General features: G+C 36.2%; 1 long non-coding RNA gene across 1 annotated transcript; it reads left to right on the top strand.

Moving 5' to 3' along the window:
• The first annotated feature begins 1,562 nt into the window (after positions 1 to 1,562).
• LOC108498212 lies at positions 1,563 to 7,087 on the top strand. The gene is made up of 3 exons (XR_001875111.1): positions 1,563 to 1,632; positions 4,317 to 4,426; positions 7,055 to 7,087. It is a non-coding gene; the product is annotated as an uncharacterized LOC108498212 (long non-coding RNA).
• Positions 7,088 to 7,258: the final 171 nt, after the last annotated feature.

Raw genomic sequence — 7,258 nt, 5'->3', positions numbered from 1 at the left:
GATTGTTTCCTTTAAAGCAACAAGGTAAAAAACTTTGTTTTTTAATTTTGTAGTAGTTTACAATACTTCTGTGCAGTACAACATACAAGGCCAGATTATTTTTCTTTAAAATTATGTCAGGACTTTGTACAATGTTGCCAGGAAGCACTTCTTTTCTAGCTAGATGTTTCAAGGATGGAACTGTCAAAAATTTCAGAGATGCAAAAGAGATTGATATAAAAAATGAAGGTGAAAATGTTTTGGTTAAAACAATGGAAGATATTTGGGATTCTTTTCCCCCTCAATATGTGGATTTTAATAACTACTGTTTGTTGTTAATTACAGAACATACTGCACCTTCTAAAAAACACATCAGAGGAGAATCAAGTTCATTTGTTATATTCCCCTTTGGATATGGTTCCCATACACACAATATTTAGACTAAATCCTGACTGCTTTTTTTTCATTGATATTTTAGGGAGGCAGGCTGGAGGGAGTGGAGACTGAATTATGCTCATAAACTAAAATGCCACAGTGTACATGTCTGTGAAGTTAGGTGCCTTGAATGGACCAAAGATGTGTAACTCATATGCATTTCTTTGAACAATCAAATCTTAGTATTTGATGCTGAAAGCCTGCTTTTATGTCAGAAAGTTTGCAGAGCCTGGAAGAAGGAGAGAAACACCCGTAAGGTTAGAACGTTATGTAAGGTAGTGTCTATCACCCAGGAGGATCTTAAAATATTGTATGCAGCATCTGAAATATTTCCATATGAGATTACATTATATGATGAACAACTATTAGTTAGATGGGCCACAGCTGGTACTTTACAACCTGTACATGTAATAAAGGGAAAGCTACCTATATGGAACAGAAATGAAATAATCAAAAGCCTGTGTTTGAATAACTAAACAGCACAAAGTTATTGCAATCCAAGAATATTTTAATTAATTAGAACCAATCAAAAAACCTTAGGTAAAATATAATTAATTTTATATAAGTTTCAAGGGTTCTTAATAGGATAAATCTCTTGTGTGAAATATTTTGGTAATGACTATCATAAAGGAGACTACTTTAAAGTGTAATAATGTGTTCTGAAAGAGTCTGCTTTTCTGTGTCATTTAGGAGGAAGATGTCATTATACTTGATGGTGTATTCATTGTGCCTGACTTAATTAGCTGTATTTGACCCTGTATGCCAATATTTCCACAGTACCTTCCTGCAACATCACTGTGGTTGTCCTTAAGATATTTTATAGAGATATACTGTTATCTCACTCTTCTTTTTTCTTCTTTTTTTTTTCTTTTTCATTTCTTGACATGCTGAATATATCAGAAACAGGCTGAACTGACGAAAAAATCTGAGATAAAATCTGAGATAGACATCTAAGAGCCTTTTACTTTTGTAAATTTTGCATGTGGCCACCCACAGAACAGGGGTTTTTTGGTGTGGTGTTTTTTTTTTTTTTAATTTATTTATTCTTATTTCTGTCTTCTGACGTATTTCCAAAGTTATGACTGTCTGGAACACCAGAATTCCCATTAGTGAGTAAAGTTAGGGAGTATCTGCTAAGATTTGATATGTTCATTTTCCAGAGTTATTACTGAACATGTGTGATGTGAGAACATTGAGATCCTCTGCCATTCATTACAGGTACGTACCTTCATTTAAAATGATTTGTTAAAAATACCATAAAGTTCATTATGTTCAATAGTTAGCCATTAACTATGGCTAACTATTCTCATTAATTTTGAAAATGCATGTAATTTATATTGGTATTGAATACACCCTAATGCATGGAAAGGTCTGATTGCACAGTGAAGGAGCAGATTGTCTTTTCCTTAAAGGTGCTTGCCACCTGAAAATACAAAAGATATGTAAGGTGAGGGCGTATACCAGAAATGAAGGGCTCACCACACAGCAGGAGAGTGGGGATGAGAGAGGTTGAGTCACAGGGGAGGAATGAGCAACAGCCTGTCAGGAAACACCCTGCGAGTTCCAAACATTTTTACTTTGTTTGATAAGGGTTTGGGTAGGTGGAGATCAGTTAAACGGGACAAAGAAAAGGCAGGGAAAGGGAGACAAGGGCATTTCAGGATGTGAAGAAGAAAGGAGGGAGCAGGCATGCGATGAAGATGAGGGTAGAGAAAGGGAGAAGTGTGGGGGCGAGATGAGTTGCAACAATCAGCAGTGAGAATGGATAATTAAAAATCATGGCTGTCTGTCAGACCTCAAGCCTCTTTTACCTTTGCTGTGTCAGCTTCATTGTCAGACTGGATCCTCCCTGTAGTCTCTTTCTCATTCCAGGCTGCTCCTGTCATTGTTTAACACAGTTGTGCATGAACAGTGCATGCAGACTGAAGCCATAAAATTATACAGTGCACTTAATTGAAAGATTGAAAAATTACTTTACAGCGACAGACTACATAATGGTTGACAGTTAGGGACTGATCTTAGACAACTGTACTCAGTGAGTGTAATTTAATGTTGTAACTTTCACATATGAAACCAATGATTTTTCCTTTGGCAGAGGGAAATTGTTCTTACACCACATTAACTTTTAGGGCTGGAAAGGGAACTTCTGCCTTTACCCATCCCTCTTAAAGATTCAGATAGCTAACAAGATTTGTTACTTATGCTTGAGATTAAAAGGCTGAATCTCAAAAATGGTCTATGTCTGTGTATATTTCCTTAAGTCAAATGATATATTAAATTTCCTTAATATTGAAATGTTTTGCTTGTGTGCTGAGAATTTTTATTTTTTATTTCAGAAATGATAGTATATAATGGTAAATAAATTTTCTGTTGAGAAATCCTAGATCAGCTCCAAGTCTTTCATCACTGCCACCCTTCCTTTCTCAGGGAAACAAAACACAACTAAGGTCCAATTTTATCTTTCCTCCTTGGTCACCATAACCTCTTTGAATAGGGAAGCTTATTTTTACTGAAAAGCTATGTTAAACCAGAAGAGTTTGAAATGGAGGGGCTCTGTATTCCCTAATTTCTTCAATAAAATATTATGAAAACAGCAAAGTAGATCCAAACAGCATCTAAATTGTTTGAATAGTGACACATATCATGGCTGTGTAGGCTGCATGCCTGGTTATTTAAGTTCAGTTACTGGCTGCCAGAATTACACTCAAGGGACCCCAGCATCTTCAATCCATAATCTCATTTTCCAGTCAAAATTCAGAAAAAAATCCACCCTAAAAATACAGGAAACCCAAACAAACCATTCTCTGTATGAAGCCAAGTTTTTTTTCAATTCAATAAATTCAGGCCTTCTATCCATAAGCTCAGCACTTGCATTGTCAGCACTTACTCTTTTAGGGGGAATTAGGAAAACAAAACATCAATGGAAAATCAAGCTGATTTCAATATTGTTCAACAAAGCAGGAATCAACTGACACTGTAGGAACTTCTTATCCCATTTTCTCTGAACAGCAGGGTAGGAGCACTTCTGGTATTAAGATATTTCATTTTTTCTAAAAATTACACTGAAGACTGCAGTTTGGTGTCATTTATAAATATTTGATTTTCATAATTGTTTCCATAGAATAGGGAGACAGAACCCACTAGAATTCCTTATGTGTTGAATATTCTTACTACTGAAGTCTCACTTTCAGCATGTAGTGTCAAACTTGCATCTCTTGATCACATATGCTGAATCTCTCACAGTGGAATAATTTTTATAATTTATTTTTCAAACAGCTTCTCTCATGGAAGTACAGCTAATGGCACATTATTTGCAGCCTCTGTGTGGTAACACTTCGTTCAAACTAACACCTCTACCCATAGCTCATTAAAGCAGCACTTACCTACCTTCAACACAAAGGGAATAGTTGTAGGATGAGCACTGGGTGTCTGATCTTCTTTTACACAGATTATCCTTTTTTTTTGCCCTGCTCTAGGCATTGCATGAGTGAACTTATTCCTGAAATACTGTAGCAAGAAATCTCTTCTTCTCTCTTATTAAACTGTCAAAAAACATATCTGAGAACCAGATATTTCACTGCAGTGTATTAGGAAATTTAGGAGATCATATAGAAATTCTCACAATAAAAAAGTTCAAATGTTCATCTTCTACCAACTTACAAATTACAGTTTCTGTAAGCATTACTTTTTCAGCTTTGTAGAAGTAAAACCTTTTCATTAATTAAAAACATGAGTATTAAAAATGAATACATTTACTGTAAAAATAGAATTCTGTATCTGATGTAATGAAATGTGATCATATTGTCAAAACCCCTCCTTTCTTTTTTAACACAAAGTGCTATCTTTGAAGATGTAACTTTGAACATCTCTGGTTTGCTTTTACTTTCCTTTTCCATCCATAGCTTTACAAAACGCAACCACCGAGTCTCAGAGAGTGAAGCAGAATCTCATTTCTGTGGAATGAAGAGGCATCTCATTTCGGGAGTCAGGCAACACTTACCAGACATATTGGGTGAGTCTTTTGAAGAGTCTAGTTGGTGATATCAGGCTTGGATCTCAAATAGTTAGATGCTTACTTTGATTAGGGACTTACTCTACCGCCATTGAATAAATAAATTAATACAGATGTTGTTGATGACATAAATACCTAAATAAATTGAAGTCTTCTGCATTATACATACAGATCCATGAACTAAGAGTCCTGGTGGGATGAGGCTGGCACAAGGAGGCAGCTACAGAAGGAGATACACCTCCTTTTCAGGTGCAAACAGTTAAATAACTGCAGCACCATCTGTATTCTCCTGACTAATTATTCTGACTTCCCTCCTGAGTTAAATAACACTCCAAGGAAAACAAGCAGGAAACCTAAATGTCCCATCCTCATTTCTCAGTGAAGTGAATTTCTCAGTGAAGTGAATACTTAGATCTATAGGCTTGCCTGACTGCTATGATAGGACTCCTTTCTAACTGAACCAGCAGAAAAACTTAGTCCAGCCTCTAGCTGTGCCTGCATTTGTGAGAGAAATCAACCTCCATCCTGGTGATAGAAAGCATCATGAAGGAGAACAGTGAACAATGCTAAGTCATTCACAGTCCTACATTTCTGATACACATTATTATTTGTTAGTGCAGTAGTACCTTGGAGCTCCATCTAAGAATTGCCAACAGCTCAAAAATCACTATATGGGTTGTCACAGACAGCCATAAGAAAACACAGCTCATACCCTAAGTACGTTACATTTAAAAAGGATGTCAAATACTGAGAAGACAACTGGGACCTGAAGCCAAGAGAGCTTTGTGATAGCACACATCACAAATCTGTGGCAGAGTCATGAATACACCACTGTTGCAGCATGTTGACTTGTATTTAATAATATAATTAATTTTTTTACTATTTGTGTTAGAGATACAGTTACGGCAACAAAAGCACAAAAGCAACTATTACAATACCTATTACTTGAATGGTCATGTGTCTCCTAGAATCTACAGTTGTAATTTGGGTTAGATCTAAAACTAGATTTGGTGTTAAATACAGCACAGATGAGCATTGTAGTGGACATCTTTTTGGCATCTGAAAGAAGATCAGTGAATACCTTTTTGGCACCTAAAAGAACATCAGGTGCAATTTGAAACCATGAGGTGAATATTTAATCTCCACTTAAAAAAATTAGGAGCAAAGAGTAGAGAATTAATGTCGGTTTTCTCCTTGGGAAGATGTATCAAGTGAAAACCCTTAGGGGTCTCTCCTAGATCATGGATCTTTCAACATAGCCATAATTATCTGGACAGAGAGCAACTAACAGAAAAATGGAGCTTGCTAAGAGTCATAAATTATTAAACACAACAAGAAAAAGAAGTATCTCACTGAACTGACTGAATGGGCAATTGAGTAGCAAGTTAAAACCAATACAATAAAGCTGAAAATGGTATAGGGAAGGATGACAGCAATGATTAAAGGTGTGGAATGACCTCAAAACAACAGGTAACTCAATAGACTAGGACTGTTCAGTTTGAGAAAGAAATTGTTTTAGTGGAATATGAATGATTTCTGGAAAAAATTGTTTGCACAGAAAACTTGTCTTGGAAAACAATTATTTTCTGTTTATACTAATGCAAGAACTAGGGGGAAACAAATGAACCTGGCAGGGGTTATGTTGAAAATGAAAAAAAGAGATTTCCTCCATGGTAGACAAGCTGTGGAACTCTGCACCTGAAGTTATTGTGGATATTGAAAGATTATCCGGGTTCAGAAAAGTGATTAAGCATGTGGAGAAAATTACCCATAGTATTCCACATGAAGTTGTGAGTTGTCTCAGGAAGGCTGTCTTTTGCAAGTTTATGGAGGAGGAGAAAGTCAATAAGGGAACTATCTATATTCTAGTCCTGTTCTCTAGGCACCTGCTGTTGACCAGTTGAATATAATACCGCAAAAGGTGGATGGTTTTTTTCCCTGCCCCTTTACAGCTGTTTTTAGGATATTATAGGCAAAGAATGGGCACAATTAGGTCTGCCATTATAACTCTTAACAGGTCACATGTTGAGTAAGAGACCATCTAAACCAGCCATACAGTGGTAAAAACCCCATCTGACCTCAGTAGTAGCACAGTGTTTGAGTATGCAGTGGTGCTTTGACTGGGAAGATGATGGACCTTAGCAGGAAACACTCAGAATCAAAAAGCATCAGGTCTCAAAGCATAATTAGGTAGGAAGCTCTTATCAGGTAATCTTTTGCTTTGAACAGATTGAAAAATCTAACTCGGGCAATCTGGCTGCTTTTATCTCACCAAGCAGCAAAACAAGGACAAAGGCAGGATCAGCGGAGTTCATTCTTGCATCATGTGGCTCAGAAAATGAGCTTGGTCTCACTGGAGTCTCACTGGAGACTGATTTGAGATCATGTGATTGTCCTGGAGTGGAAGTGTTGCATGAGCAGGTTTTGGAATCGGTAACATAGGCCCTTTAGGAATCTTTTGTGGTGTGTAGTCCCCTCCAGAGCAATTGGATTCTCTTCATCTGTCACATTAACATTGCAGATTTGAAATTAAAATAATAATGAATAAAAAATTCAGGCTTGATTTAAAATTAGAAAGAAAGAAAAAGCATTCCACTTCATTAAATCACCTTGCAATATATTTGGCAGCTTTTACAGGAAGTTTACAGAATGAAAAAAGAAAGGAAGAAAGGAAGGAGGGAAGGAAGGAAGGAAGAAAGAAAGAAAGAAAAACAAAAAAGAAAAGAAAAAAGAAAAAAGAAAAGAAAAGAAAAAAGAAAGGAAAAAAGAAAAGAAAAGAAAAGAAAAGAAAAGAAAAGAAAAGAAAAGAAAAGAAAAGAAAAGAAAAGAAAA

Source organism: Lepidothrix coronata, unplaced genomic scaffold, assembly GCF_001604755.1.
Source record: "Lepidothrix coronata isolate B3197 unplaced genomic scaffold, Lepidothrix_coronata-1.0 Scaffold57, whole genome shotgun sequence".
NCBI lineage: Eukaryota > Metazoa > Chordata > Aves > Passeriformes > Pipridae > Lepidothrix > Lepidothrix coronata.
Note: the sequence above shows the minus strand (reverse complement) of the source record. Positions and strands in the feature narration are given on the sequence as shown.